General features: G+C 40.4%; 1 protein-coding gene across 1 annotated transcript in view; it reads left to right on the top strand.

Annotated features, from left to right (window-relative positions):
• LHFPL2 (LHFPL tetraspan subfamily member 2) overlaps positions 1–16408 on the top strand; it is a 119841-nt gene that overhangs the window by 53754 nt on the left and 49679 nt on the right. Inside the window, exon 2 of the mRNA XM_069880744.1 lies at positions 7062–7114. The gene's annotated coding sequence lies outside the window, so the exon portion shown is untranslated. The remainder of the gene's footprint in view (positions 1–7061; positions 7115–16408) is intronic.

Below are 16408 nucleotides of genomic sequence, written 5' to 3'. Positions count from 1 at the left end.
GAATGCAAGGCCTTCTATGTTTTCTTAGGTTTTTTCCCTTAATCAATATAGTATTTCTTCCATGTTCCTAATCCAACTTGGATGTCTTCCCCTGCTGCTTACTTATAGATAATAAGAATTCTTTGTAGAGTTCAAAGGAAGATGTCACTGGGGTCTTCAGCAATTGTTAATACTGTCCTCTGGGCTGATGTTAACTCTTTTTGATGGATTCTAAGATCAGACTTGGATTCATCACTCTGATATATTGTTACAGGCATTGCCGAACAGGATCAAGATGAGGTAAGAGATGCTTCTGAAGGTCTTTCTCTTCTCAAAAGAATATATGCATGTTAAATAGCCATTCTCTAGGAATTCATTCTACAGCTAAACTTTAAAACTCTGTGAAACTGGTGGAGAATACCACCTGAACTGTAAATAAGGTTGGGGTTTTGTTTTACAATTCTTTGCTTTAATTTAGAAAATCATTGCTTAATGAGAAAGTACAGTATGTTTTTTTAAAAGTTGTAAAATGAGCCCAAGTTAAGTGAACTGATTCATACTGTCATCTCAGTTTCTCAATTGAAGACATAAGGAAAGCAAGGAACCTTCCATCGCTCCTGCAGTTTTGATAAAGGAGAAGACATCAAAGAATTTCAAAAGTTTTTGCATCAAACGTAAAATTTTGGGTCCGGTAAACCACATCTCATGAATTTCAGTGAAGAACTTCAGGGAGTCATCTTATGATTACCATAAGCTTTCTTGCACACTGAATACCTACCTTTGGGAATGTAAAGGTTAGTCAGAGATGAAAGATAAGCAAGCAGGAAGCTAAATAATGCATATTCAAGGAGAACATGTCTGACTAAAATTTATATTCAGTTATTTGTAGTTAGAATTATACAGGTTGGAAGAAACAACTGGAGACAAAGGTTAGTTTTACCATCACCTGAGAATGAGGGGTAAAAAACATTGGGTAGACTTCTTATGCACCCCGCCCCCAACCATTCCTATTTGAATTGAGTCCTTCATGGATTGTTCTGTAAGCCCATTATTTGAGGCCTAAAATGGCCTGTGACACACCAGTTCAGCCCAGCAAGCACGTTTTATAGGAAATGGTAAAGGTAACAATCAGTATGTCTTTTTAAAGAATTAATTTATAATGAAGTTGAAAGGGGAATGAAAAGCAGAACTGAGAACTCTTTTAGCCCTCTTCATCAGGAGACCTTTTTAGAAGCAATTCTCCTATTGGTGTGTACATCTATATGTGGAGGTAATCTTTCACAATCTTCTTTTGGGTAGTAAAAAGAGTACTAGCAATGTAGGGAAAATAAAACATTATCATTAGGAGCTCATACTTCCAAGAAATTTTAATGAGAATTGTATTTTAACGAATAATTTAAAGAATGTTTAGAGGAATTCGAAGAATAAATAGAACTTCTTACAGTCTGTGGTATGACGGTAATCAAAGAGGATAAGATTGGCTTCGGGAAAAAGTAAGCCCACACATTTTATTTTTTGAATTACCAGGACATTTTCTGAAAAGATCATCTCTCTAGCAATGTTTAAACAAATTGGCTCCAGAGAAAGCTTAAAATGACAAAAAAATAAAAAGGCAAAGGAAAACTACTTTGTGGTAAACAAAACTGTAGTTAACATATTTCTTAGTTGCTGTTCAGTTCCCAGGGCCTAGCTAATTCTTCCATCTGCAAACTGGGAGTAATTTTTAAGTCTTACCAGTGGATAGCTCATTTCCTCACCCTTGGGTTAGCATCAAAGGAGTGCTTGTAAGGTCTTGTTGGAAAAGCAGGCTGGGTGAAGATGGCTGAGATCTTTCTGAAGTCTGTAAAACTGCAGGTTGTTCTCCAGAATAGGAAAGCTGGGCAGATAAGACTTGAGTAAGGATTTTCATTTTGATAATATGGTTTTGCTGAAACACTCAGTAAAGACACACGGAATATTACTCAGGGTCTCATCTTTATTTATTTTTTTCTTTATGTTCTGTTTGGGTTTTGGGGTTTTTTTTTGTTTGTTTTTTACAAGTCTAAAAACCAGTAATAAGACACAAGCTGGAGAAGAGCTGAAAATGAAGAAGTTAATGTGCTTTAAAAATTTCTTGATTTGAATTAAGGTCTTGAGTGCATGATAGGCCTCTTGGTTGGATAAGGTTCAGATATACCATTTTCAGCAGAAGGAACTTTGCTTTCGGGTCAAATTGAATTGTAGTTTAGCAAAATCATTACCCGAATCACTGCAGTGATTTATGATTAAAAAGCAGCTTTTCCCTGGTGGAAGGTCACAGGTAGCACCTGTTCAACAAGCTATGTTTTATGTGGGTTTTTTTGTTGCATCTATGAAGGTGAAAGCAGTGAGGAAGGTGTGGAAATCAGTCCAATATACAACATATGCTTAAGGTAAACAATGTTATTTTCCCGACATTGTAGAGGAGTTTATTCTGAGGACTCTTAACAGCTTGTTTGTGCCTTAGTAAACCAGTCCCTATTTCAGTGTTTGGTTCCTTTGTTAGATATTTTGTCTTAAATGGAAAGGACGTTGAATATTAACATAAATCTCCTTTTGTTTGAGGGGAAGATTACACTTAAGGCATTTTTTAATTTAGGTTGAAACCACAAAATAGGCAGGTTCCTAATTAAATCATGGTGCAGGAGTACTGCAAAATGCAGGAAATTTATAAGGCAATTGGACCATTTTAATGATTGTTTCATTGATTTGTAATAGTCACAGCTTGTGTTGCTAGGATGATACTCTGACTATAACCTTGGCCTGAGAAGGAGGTGTTGGATTGAAAACAAAACAAATCCCGCAGCTTCTGGTTTAAAGGGAGTTTGAAGCGTCTGGTAGGTGACTGTGCGAGATAGCATGTCTTTTTATTCTAGACTATCATGATGTGATAGCTCTGCAGCCATCTGCAACAAGCTCAGGCTGTCTGCTGATTAAATAAACCAGGACGTTAATTGCTTAAACCTTAATAAATCTTCACAGTTGCCATCTCTAGGCCTTCAGAAAAAGATAAGGGAGTTGTCTCCTGTGGAATTGTTCTGTTCCACTTCTGCCAGCAGACAGCTTTGTTTGTAAACTTAGAGTTTTCCAGGCCACAGTGCACGGTAATCTGGGGGCAATAATTCAAATGCTAATAATACTCATCAGAAGTTGTTTTTCATTAAGCCAGCTGACATTTAGGAAGAAGAATAGCCTGAGCTTTCCAAGTGATTCCAGCTCATTGCTGAGGAGCATGATATTGGTTACAGCATTGAATTAGCAACCCGTTGTCAGGGCCCCCAGGGTCCTGCCCATGCTCCTGCCCGAGAGCAGAGGAGGCTGTTTCAGCCCAGCCTAGGGCCATCAGTCCCTGTTGGAACTGTGTTGGCAGCATACCTGTTCCAGTCCCAGATGCTGTGGGGTTGCTTGGAGCCTGCTTTTGCCCGATTACTGCTGGGCTGTCCATGCAACCCATTTGTCTCACCACCTCTACACAGGCAGCAGGTGCCTGGTGGCTGAACAGCGCTGGCCCTCGGATGGAGCTGTTTTCTGAGTAAATTCTTGTGTGATCCCTCTTGGTGGTGGCCAAACAGCAGCCACTTAGATGAGCTTTATGGCCACAATGGAGCCAAGGAACATTTTTAGTGACTGTGAATGTTCTTCCTGGAGATAGCACTGCAGAGCTGTTTGGGTTTGGCTGCCTTAGCCTGGCAGATGTGGCGGGTTGTATGAAGCAAGACTAAGTCACTGGCTGTGGTCTAATGTAGCTCATGGTGTGGGGGTGGGAGGATGACTCACCTTTTTGCTTTGCTGTCCCTGTGACATAGAGGTGTGACTCAAGAAGCATGTTGTAAAGTGACCTTGTTAAGTGCTCTGACATAACCTTTAAAGTAAACAATTTATCTTCTTTTATCCTCATGGGTAACACTAAAGAGAAGAGCTCCCACCGATTTCATAGAATGTGGCTTTGAGCTGCTAACTCATGTTCTGCACTACTAACTTCAAATAAAGTTTAATGCTTAGGTAAAATAAACCCTAGAAGACCGAAATAATTTTATAGAATAATTTTGCTAAAAGTAAGTTTGCATATCTTTTGCTTCAGTTAGTAGTGACTGGTTTGTTAAATGTGGTGATTTGATTCATGAATCACTCAGGTGCTTGTTCTATCAGGTAGCAGGCTAAGAGGGATCTTTCATTCATGGTGCAGGTCTCTTAATGCTTCTGTATTTATTCTGTTTAGTTTTGTGGGAATTTCTAGGATTATAAAAAATGTAATATTTGGTTTAAATGTTTTAATGATGTGTAAAACTAAGCTGTACTTCTTTCTTGGTTAAGGTGGTGCAGTGGGAAAACAGGCATTAGGAGCAGGGATCAGCAGTGTATTAGAAGTACATCTGGCTTTTATTAGGTGTAAACTTCAGTGCAGGTGCATTTTGGTGAAATATCTTTTGTAGTGTGAAAAGGTGAGAATTTTTTTTGTTCTCATTGGCATAGCTTGAAAATTATGTTGCTGTATATGCTATGTTCTTTTGAATTTGCTTTAAATTACATACATATATATGTGTCGCATAATCTTCTAGATTGAACAAATTTGCAAAAAGCAAAACTGGATTTTTCTTCTTGTAGATTTGTGTGAAACAGAATAATCAGCCTGAGAAGTAATGTTAAAAAATGCACTGTATAACTCAAACTGTTACTTTCCTGTGGTGTTTGGCATTGTAATTCATTTAGTGGTCGTTGTGTCTTTTTTTAACTTGCTACTAGTGTATCCCCAAAGAAAATACACTTCTTGTTTTGCTGTTATTTCTGAAAGTAGCTTTAATGACGCCTATGAAGTAGTATGGGATTTTTTTATTTTATACTGTTCTGCATTGATATCAAAAGACAAAAGACCCCTTGAGTGCATTATTTCTATTCATAGTGACATAATTGGTCATATAAACCTTCCTGAAGTAAGTAAATATTTCTTTGATTGGAATACTTGCTGTTATATAATACATGGAAGTATCACACAGTAGTATATCTGAAGAAAAAAATACTTGAAAAGGATGTTTTAAGATACAGCGGATATATCTGTATTCTTTTCTTATTTTATTTTTGTTGGGGAGCCTAAGTATACCCAATTCCTGTTGTGTACAAAGCCAGGGTATGTGACATGGGGCTGTTATCAAAGCAACTGTGTTCTCTTAACATTGTCCAGCCTAATTGCCTCTCCTGTTGACTGTAAACAGTAAAATTTTAAATCAATGGCTCTATTTGATACACAGAGTCTTTCCCCCTGAAAGATTGTAATATTTTCTTTTTTTGGGAGAATGAGTGGGTGTGGGTGAGTTTGTCTGGTTTGTCTCGTTAAATTTACAGCTGGCTGAGTAGAAAGGGAGAACTGGAGATAATCATAGAATCATAGAATAACCAGGTTGGAAGAGACCCACCGGATCATCGAGTCCAACCATTCCTATCAAACACTAAACCATGACCCTCAGCACCTCGTCCACCCGTGCCTTAAACACCTCCAGGGAAGGTGAATCAACCACCTCCCTGGGCAGCCTGTTCCAGTGCCCAATGACCCTTTCTGTGAAGAATTTTTTCCTAATGTCCAGCCTAAACCTCCCCTGGCGGAGCTTGAGGCCATTCCCTCTTGTCCTGTCCCCCGTCACTTGGGAGAAGAGGCCAGCACCCTCCTCTCTACAGCCTCCTTTCAGGTAGTTGTAGAGAGCAATGAGGTCTCCCCTCAGCCTCCTCTTCTCCAGGCTAAACAACCCCAGCTCTCTCAGCTGCTTCTCGTAAGACCTGTTCTCCAGCCCCCTCACCAGCTTTGTTGCTCTTCTCTTGACTCACTCCAGAGCCTCAACATCCTTCTTGTGGTGAGGGGCCCAGAACTGAACACAGGATTCGAGGAGCAGACTCACCAGTGCTGAGTACAGAGGGAGAATAACCTCCCTGGACCTGCTGGTCACACCGTTTCTGATCCAAGCCAAGATGCCATTGGCCTTCTTGGCCACCTGGGCACACTGCTGGCTCATATTCAGTCGGTTGTCAACCAACACCCCCAGGTCCCTCTCCTCCAGGCAGCTTTCTAGCCAGACTTCTCCTAGTCTGTAGCCCTGCACAGGGTTGTGCCCCAAGTGCAGGACCCGGCATTTGGCCTTGTTAAACCTCATGCCATTGGACTCTGCCCAGCAGTCCAGCCTGTTCAGATCCCTTTGCAGAGCCTCCCTACCCTTCAGCAGATCAACACTTCCACCCAGCTTAGTGTCGTCCCCAAACTTGCTAAGGGTGCACTTGATGCCTTCATCCAGGTCATTGATGAATACATTGAACAGGGCTGGACCCAGTACTGAGCCCTGGGGAATTTGTGAGAACATAGCCTGTAGGAATACACTGGGATATTCTTGGCCTTCCTTGCAGACAGGACTAACTGCTGGCTCATGTTCAGGCTACTGTCTGCCCAGAACCCCAGCTTCATTGCAGAGGGGTGAGCCCTGGGTAGTCTGTGCCCAGTGTGTCCAAGGAACTAGCCCAGCTTAGGTACAAGACCTCATATTTGTCCTTGCTGAACTCCATAAAATACATCTGTGAGGTGGTGAAAGGGATTTGGAGGTGCATTTTATGGTCTTCTGGGTTGAACATGCTATGTAGTTTAGGTTTTTATTTCCATAGTTTAGGAACTTTGGAAGTTCTTCCTAAGTCATACCTATTTTTGAAATGTTGTTTTGTTTTTTTTATTTTAAAATTCTATAAGCATAGAATATACAGATAATTTTAATTGTATTTTCAAATCTTGGCATACTTTATTAGTGAAATAGAGGAAGAGAAAAAAATGCAATTTGATACACACTTAGTGGTCTACGTCTTGCTTCTTTACATGGGCTTATTTTTCTTAGCTCCTTAGTGGTTGAAGTGATGTCTAGAGTGCTGCATTTCTAACAAAACAGAGGTGTCCTGGTGGTAAAATGTTACCCATGTGCACGTAATCTCTTACAAGCCCAGCTGTATGATTCCAACCACCAATGCTAATCATAAATATTGTTTCAATGTTTTTGGCTCTGTACCTTTCTTACATTTTATGTCAATTATTTCTCTAGGTATTGCCAGGCGTCTGAAGTGGTTGACCAAGGCCTAAGGACTTGGAACAGTGGTGAGTAAATTAAATTCAGATTATATTGTCTGGTATTTTCATATGCTGTCTGACTCTAAAGTTTCACTGCTGTTTGAAGGATGGAAGATGTGTGGTAGGCTATGTCTTTTGAATATTTTCTTCTGAGCACCAAGTTCCTGTTCAAGGAGGATTCATCTCAGTTTTTTAAACAGAGATTTTAAGAAGACAAAGAGGAGGTAGTCTCAGTGACTGCTTTTTTATATGTGAAAACTCCCCTCTGCCTTGACTTAAAAAATACTGAACTTAAGCTATTTCAGGCAGAGGAGTTCAATATGTGCTTGTTGAAGCAGTAACACAGACTGTGACCCTCTGTAGTAAATGAATGATGCTTGAATCCAAGATGCTTGGAATCATGCTAGTGTATACATTAAGCAATTATAAAATCAGCTATTATTCTAGAATACATGGAAACCTAAGGTAAGTTAATAAATTGGTGTAAGCTGACTTTTCATCTTTCTTTAAACACTCAAGCTTATGTGTCTGGTTCTTAGCTACTGCTCTGCCAACTGTGATGTCTTTTGTAAGGATGGATAATTTTGTTGATCCTCTATGCCCTCTTAATTGCTGATTCTTTGCAGGGTATATGCTAATTAAGTTGTGACTGTATCACCTGTTGTGACTAGTGAAGAATGCAGGAAGGATCTAAGGAAGAACTCTAAACGTTTCAAATATTTTTTAAAGTGAGTTTTGTTTAGTAATGCATTAATAAATACAGTATAGCACTTCCTGGGCTGTAGATGCAGGCTGGCAGAGAGAGCCTTACAAATGCAGATAAAATCATGAACTGTTAATTCATAAAATAATAGTAGTAATAATGATAGAATCATAGAATCACTAGGTTGGAAAAGACCTTTGAGTTCATCAAGCCCAACCACACCTGTCTACTACTAAATCATATCCCTAAGGACTTAATCTACCAGTCTTTTAAGCACGCCAGTGATGGTCGCTCAGCCATCTCCCTAGGCAGCCTTGGGCCCAACTTGTGACAGGTTTCCAGTTCGAAAAGGACCGCACAAATCACTTGCATAGGCTGTAACACATCAGTTTGTCTAGGAGGAGACTGTGGAAACCGTATCAAAAGCCTTGGAGAAGTACAGGTGTACTGTGTCTGCTGCTCACCCCATGCTCCTAAAGACAATGTCCACTTGCTTATAGTGAACAATGTCCACTACACTTGTTAAGACTGTGTCCACCACTCATGTTGTTACACTTATTAAGTGTACAGGAGACGATAGAATTGCACAATTGATAAGATTAGCTCTGTGCGGATGTAATATGTTGAAAGAAATTTGAAGTTATAACTTTTCCTTCATAACAAAATATTTCTCTACAGATGTGCTAATAAGCACAGCAAAGGCCTAGTTGTCTGAGCTTTCCTCATAGGCATTGCATATGTTGTCTTAGGGAAACATTTGTAAATACGTAAGTACTTAATTCCATAAAAATCTTCGCTTCAGTTGCAATAACATAATCAATGAAATTATAACTTGAAGCAAGAAATAAACAACTGAGATAAAAATTTCAAGTACAAAATTACCTTCTGATAAGCTGTTCCTGAAATCTTTGTTATTTTGCTTATTCTTTCCTCTTCTTTTTCCCCTCAAGTTTTCAATTTAATTGTAAGAGCATTCACGTACTTCTTGACTTGTACGTATACTCCTTTTGTTGCAATAGGAGTAGGATACAGGCTTATAATGCCTTTTCGAATAAACATGGGAGTTTTACCTCTGGAAGCCAGAAATAGCTGTAGCCAGTGTTGCTGGTTTTACTTGGCTTTGTTATCAGCCAGAGTAAATAGGAAGTTATATATTTGTACTGCTTTTCCTCTATGAGCAATTTCTTTTCTTTTCTTTGTGCTTTGCCTTTTTTTTCCCCCATGTAATTTATCTTTGTTTACTCCTTCATTGGAGAACTTTAAGGTGATTTTCAAGCAAATCCAAAATTGCACCCCATTTCTGTTTAATAGAAACAAAGCCAGCAGTGGACATTTTTTCACTTCCTTTCTTTTTGTCTGTCATCAGAGGGGCGAGTGGATGAGTTACCAAGTCAGGAAAATAATTAAGGTTTGGAGTTCTTTCCTTGGGAAGGCACTGGGAACTTCCAGATGCTATAAACCACATTGAGCTGATAATTTGCTTATGGAGCCACAAATACAATGGCTGATTTTAATTTTGTTATTTCTGGAACCTAGTGCAGTTCTTGACATGGAGATGCCATGCCACAAGCAGCAAGTAAACAGCAGTTGCATCCAGAGGAAGGAGTGTGGTGTAGGAGCTGCCTCTCCTGACTCTGACATTTGATTTCTGCCTCAGTTATTAACCTGCTAGGTGATATTAAGGCATTTAATTATTTCTTACTCTTTTTGTCTGTTTAGATTGCAAGGCCTTTTGTCCAGATATTGCACCCTGGTTAATCTCGCTGTGCTTTGATACCTGTGGAGTCCTTTAGTGCTTTTATTTTCAGTTGCCGAGTTTCTTTCATGCTGTGACATTAATTCTCAGGAACTCGTGTAATGTGGAATCCTGAAGACCCCTGAATATTCATTCTGCAAGAAGAAAGCTAGTAGTACTAGTCAGAGCATGATTTCTTGTTGCATCTGGTCTTGCATAACTGCGGGCTGATGCCAAAAGGGGCAGTACTGCTTCTGCCTGTTCTTCCCCTCTTGCATCAGCCCTTGGCCCCACAGTGAATTCAAGGTAAGCAGCTGATTCAGTAAAAAACCCTAACTGTTTGGGAAGGAAAACTATATCAGGTAACTATGCTGGCCTGGCATATCCTGTGGCTAGAAAATTACTAGGAACCAAGAGGGAATAAGCAGCTGGGAGTTGATATGGAGAGTAATACCGTTTCTTTCAGCAGCAGGTAATAGATACATCCGATGAGACATAGCATGAAAATCTAGGGTTATAGTTTGCAATGGATGTGACAGCCTGTCTTCAGTTCTGCTGATGTTAGTTGCTGATGTTATGTATTCTTCATTGGAAGTATTTTTTACTAATACAGCTTTATAATTATTTTTGAAGTAGCAATCATCTTTGTGATCCACATTACAATTTCAAGACATGTTTCTGATGCCTAAATATATGTTTGATTTGATTTGATTTTCATTTAAATTGAAGACCACTTGATCTTTCATGTTGGGATGACAGAAGTTGCTCTTCATGTGATATATTCTACAGACCTTTTATTCATAATATCCCTTTTAAACTCTGTCAAGAAACTTTGTTCTTCTTTCAACATTACTTCTGTAATGAGCTGAATATTTGAAAGGCATTTTTCAGCCGCTGCCCTTTCTTGTAAAAATGTGTACATCAGATCAAATTGGTTTCTTTGACCTTACTTTCTTTGTGAGTCTCATGTAATAAGATCTTGTATTGAAGGATCTGTCTCCTTTTCCCCGCTTGTCCTAAGTGTCCATGAAATAAAGAGGTGGTGGATGGGATGGAGGTAGAGAAGTGAAATGTTAAAATGTTTTGGGAAAATGTAGTGACTAGCTTTAGTCAAGGAGCTTTACATAAGAACTCAACATGCTTGCAAGAATGTATTTCCTGTCAATCACATTACTAGGTGAGGTTGCTGAGTAAATTCAGCTAAGCAAGGGGAACAGATCAGCAGCTCAAAAAAGAAAGCATGCCTCTGAGAATGCTGCAGCCTAACAGGAACCCAGGCTCTGAAGCTGTGCAACTGACCCAGCCAATGATGCTGCTGAAATTTCACATCTGTTATTTCTTACTGCCCACTATTCTGGCAAGAGCCAATCTTAATTTTTTCCATTATAGGCAGCTGCTGGAGCTGAAAAGAGCTTGAGCTCATTTTCAGATGTGCTAGATAGACTTATGTTTTACATTCCCCCTCCCCCTCCTTTCTACCAAATACTACAGCACACTGACTTATTTCAAATGTGCAGGATTGGTGCATTGTGCACTCTAGGTGTGTCTGAAGATAAGCAGAAGTGTTAGCCTCAGCATGCAAATAATTTCTTAGAAACAGGGCCATCATGAATTCCAGTAAGAGAGATATTTCTAAAAAAAAGCTGTCAGTGAAAGAATAGATTGACAAGGACTGCTTGTCAGATATCCCTAATATTGTTGTTGTTGAAACTTGCTTTTTTCCCTGGCTGTGATTAGGGTTACCTCATGCAGAAAGCAGAGCAGTGCACAAAGCTCAATGGTGGAGACAAGTACTCCATGTCCAAGTAGAACTGAACTGCTTGAAATAAATAGTTCCTTCTTAATTTCTTGAGGCTGACTTACCCTTCTTCTCTGTGTCCCACAGAGGAATTATTCTTTTACATCCTTCTGGCCTTCTCTAGCTATTGGAACTGTTAGATTACTTTCCGAAGTTATTAAAAGGAGGACTGTATTTGTGCCTCTAAGTAAGCTTGCAGGTAACCTGTTGAAGGCTGTTTGAACTCGTGTGTCTAAATACATTGTGGAATTGAAGCATAAGAAAACAATATGGTTCTTTTTCCTCAATAATTTATGCAGACAGACCATGGAAAAATCATTCAGTGAGAGTTACGAACTGAGAACTGGGCTGCCTGGTGAGCAAATGTTACTAGCTGAACTTTTGATGAATACCAGGGAAGCACCAAAATCCCTACTTCACTGATTTTTAAAACAGTATGAAACCAATAGAGATGCGACTAATACCAAGGATATCTACAGATACACGTAGGCAGGAATCCCTGACACTTGAGTCCTGTGGTCTGATCGTGCCACTGTAGTTCTGCATAGGGGTAGCGCTTCCCTTAGCCTGTTAATAGCAGCTTCCCACAAGGTTATGCAGAGTGACTTAGGACAAAGAGTAAACAATATTTTGAGACTATTACCGACTTCAGGTGCAATGAAATAAATGTGATGAATGGAAGGAAGGAGGTGAGGTAACAGCTAACCCAAAGGTGAACACATTCTTATGCCATATGTATCTCCAAAATACTTCAAGATGCCCATGAAAAACATCTTTAAAATTAGTGTCTTATTGTTCTGAAATCTTAGAATGGTATTTTGGTGAAATATATGCAATATTCCTGATAAAACTGGATGTTGCTGTAATTGAAAAAACCTGCTGTAACAAACGTAGTTTTGCACTTTTTATATCACTCTTACCTTCCTGCCTCTCCCACAAAAGAAAAATAGTTTTGTTTAGTTCGTAGAAAGTTGCAGTTGTCCTTTGCTGGATCATTTTTAAATCCACTTCATAAACAAATAATACAGGAAGATAAATATTTTTAGAAAGATTCTTTTGTGGGTAAAATTTAATACAGTAGAAAATGAAGAAGTTTATAGTCTCTCAAGATGCGTAGATTTTATTAAATGAGGAAAAAGGAAATCCTTCCCTGCAGATAATTTTTTTTTCATGTATTGGAAAAGTTGAGTCTGAGAAGAGCAAAATGAAATTCTATACTGGGGAAGTTAAAAACATCTCCTGAAATCCTACTAGTTTTCCAGACTGGGTTGAGCATATTTCTCTCTGGAAATTGGATACCATTCATATCCCTTCCTGAAACTGTCAAATCCGTTATGAATATGAAAATAAAGTACTCTTGCTTGCACATATGTCAAGGCAACATTATATTTAATGCAATTAAAGCATTTTCTAGATCTGCCTTCTTTGCATTCTCAACAGTCCATTCTCTGATGGCTGGTTATCAAGCTGGTTTTCTTTGTTACTGAGTTTTTTTTGATGACTGTTTTCCTGGCAGCTGGAGAGACACCATCTCAGAAGTACTGCTAGCATACTAATGCTTGTGAAATGTAGAGGTGTCATGGTTTAACGATACTTGGCAACAATCTACTACACAACTGCTTGTCCATTCCCCACACAACCCCACCCCGACTGGTGGGATGGGGAGGAGAATTGGAAACAAAGATGGTAAAACTCAGGGGTTGTGATAAAAACAGTTTAACAGGACAGCAAAGGAGGAGAAAAACAATAACAATAAAAGGTACACAAAGCAAATGATACACAGCACAAACCAGAAACCGATGCCCCATGTGCTTCCAAGCCATGACTACAGAGTTGCAAACTGTACAGCCAGCTAACACCCTTACGTATTGAGCATGATGGCATGATGTTGAATATCTTTTTGGACAGTTTGTCACCTACCTCAGCTGTGTCCTCTCCCAGCTTTTTGTGAAAATCAGCTTTATCCCAGGTGGACACAGGACATATCCACCCCTTATTCTGTACTGCCTACATGATGCCCAGATCCTACACTTTCTCTTTAATCACTACAGCTTTTCCTGTCTTTGATATACACGTACACACAGAGATATCCTCCAGTAGTCTATGGGCCATCCCTCTGAAATGCCTGTTGAGTTCATTTAATCCATGACTTTGGAGTCCATTTGGAATATTGCCAGATAAGGCAACAGTCTTTCAGGGCAGGAGAGATGGTGTGTGTGGTGCTGAATTATTCCATGCTGCATCTGGAGCTTGTGGTTGGTGTATTTTGCGTGGCCCATGGCCCATATCCATGGTCAGTGGGTTGAAGATGTCATTCCTGGGTGCTTGCAAACCCAGTTCTGGTTCCATCACTGCTGCGCTTTGCTCAGTTTCAAAGTTTGTTCTCCGTTAATTGGGCAATTCTTGTTTTAATACTCTTGATATGGTGTATAGCAACTGTGGTAGTGATGACATAAAATGGCAGGTTATTTAGGAATTAACATAATCAATTTAATTCATTGGCACTTCTCACCCAAACCAAATCCCCTTGAGATACACAGTGGACCTCCCCACCTTTCTGCATCACCTGCCAAGTGCACCCAAGGACTTGAGCTGAAGAAGTAATCCCATGGATGGGTTTACCTTTGTGTGAGGCAGCACTGACCCTACCTGTTTCCCCTAACATATTATTTGTGAGTACTATGGGGACTTTATCCCTTTCTACAGTAGATATAAGTTTTGACTGCAAAGGGCCAGCTTGACTCATAGATCCCCTACTACTAACTAACCAGGTGGCCTTTGCTAAATGTGCATCCTGATGTTTGAAGGTCCCGCCACCCATTGCTCTCAGTGTAGCTTTTAGCCATCCATTGTATAGTTTGATGTTCCTGAAGGCTTCTGCATGATAGGGATGTGATATCCCTACTCAATGCCATGTATTTTTGGCCCAGGTGTCTGTGAAGATGTTTTTGAAATGAGTCCCATTGTCTGAGTCAATTCTTTCTGGGTGCCATGTTGCCACAAGTCTTGATTTCCAAGGCCCAGGCTAGTGTTCTGAGCAGTGGCTTGGGGCACAGGATATGTTTCCAATTGCCTGATGCTTGCTTCCACCATTGTAAGCACAAGGCACTTGCCTTGGCATGCTTGTGGATGTGTGATACTATCAATCTGCCAGGCCTCCCACATTTATATTCTAGCCATTGGCCTCCAATGGCTTTAACTGCTTAGCTTCTTTGATTGCAGCATATGCGTCACATTCATGGATAACCTGTGGTGAAAATGTTAATGGTCAAGCCCAGTCATTGATCCTGAGGCCATGTATATCTTGCATCTTTTCCTTGGTGGTCTGAGCTGTCATGGGCCCACTGAGCTATAAATAGTTCACCTTTATGCTGCCACTCCAAATCCACCTGGCCAATTTCAATCTTAGCACCTTGATCCACTTGCTAGTTTTGATGTTGTTCAGTAGCCTAGCTCCTAGGAACATGGGCATCTATGTGATGTACTTTTACAACCGGGTTCTCTAGCTGGGCTGCAATATCTTGCCACATTGGAACAACCAAGATGGGTTTGCCAGTTTCTCCTGTCCCATTGCTGTAACCACCTCCGTGGGTCATTTGCCAGCATCCACGAGTCAGTATAAAGTACATGCCATTTTTTTCATTCAGGAATTTCTAAAGCCAGCTGGATGGTTTTCACTTCTGCAGACTAACTTGGTTCACCTTGTCCCTCGGCAGCTTCTGGGACTCGTTGTGCAGGACTCCACATGGCAACTTTTCACCTTCAGTGTGCTCCTACAATGCAACAACACGCATCAGTGAACAGAATGTATTACTTCTCATTTTCTGCTAGTTTGTTATGCAGTGGGGCGTCTTCAGCACACATCACCTCCTCCTCTGGCAATATTCCAAAATCTTTGCCTTCCAGTCAGTCCATGATAATTTCCAGTATTCCTGGTCAATTGAGGCTTCCTATTCAGGCCCAGTGTGACCCACTTACTCCACATTGCATGAGGTGTGGAGGGGACTCTCTCTCTGAACATCCAGGCCATCACCTGCAGTCAAAGTGCCAGGAGGAGCTGTGCTTCAATACCAACAGCTTCTGAAGCAGCTCAGACTCCTTCATATGCTGCCAATAGCTCTTTTTCAGTCAGAATATAGCAGGCTTCAGATCCTCAACTCCAAAATGCTAGGGATGGATCTTTGGATTTTACCTAGTGCTTTCTATGAGAGCCTCCAGAGCCATTCTCACCAGCTGCAGTGTAGACCACATTTTTAACATCTTGTCCTGCCTGGAATGGACCAAGGGCTACTGCATAAACAATCTCCCATTCAATTTGTTCAAAGGCTTATCATTCCTCAGGGACCTATTTGAAATAGTTCTTATGGGTCAATTCATAAAGAGGCCTTAGAATGTAATTTGGAAAATGCATCCTCCAAAAAGTCATAATGCCTAAGGAAGCTTGTTTCCTTTTTGGTAGCTGGTGGAGACATAGCTGCTGTTTTGTTCATTGCACCATTGGAATCTGACAACACCCATCTTACATTTTATTCCTAAAAACTGCATCTTCTGTGCGGGTCCCTTGACCTCAGTTCGTTTCATGGCAAGTCAAAAACAATCACAGAAAGGGATTCTTCCAGGAAAATTGCCACTCCAGCAGACAGTTCCACAGACGGAGTAGAAAGCTTCACCTTACTTCTGATCCTTGAACGATCCCTGAAGGGATCAGAAGAAGTAATTTTTACAAAAAATGAGTAACAAATACTATGACCAGGATTAAAGGGGCCCTGCCTCCAGCCAGGTGGAAGAAAGGGACAAGCAGCTTTATTGGACTGTGTGGAGTTGATGACCTGGCGTGTCAACTCATAAAGGCACAGGTTGGTTCCCTGGTTCAGCTGCAGTGCCTGTTGACAGGGTTGGAGTAGCAACAGTGTAGGTCATGAGGGTTTGAATAGCCATGGTGCCTGCCTGCCTGTTTTCCTTCTCTTACTCCTTTGAGTGCTGCATAATATCAAGGATGTTTGGAAGATACTGGCCAGAGCCCAGCATAGTGCAGTAAGCTGTGCCTCTTTGGAACAGGCACAGCATTTTCCTTTCAAATATTCT

The sequence above is a fragment of the Phaenicophaeus curvirostris genome, chromosome Z, assembly GCF_032191515.1.
Source record: "Phaenicophaeus curvirostris isolate KB17595 chromosome Z, BPBGC_Pcur_1.0, whole genome shotgun sequence".
Taxonomy (NCBI): domain Eukaryota; kingdom Metazoa; phylum Chordata; class Aves; order Cuculiformes; family Cuculidae; genus Phaenicophaeus; species Phaenicophaeus curvirostris.
This window is presented reverse-complemented; position numbering and strand designations above follow the sequence as displayed.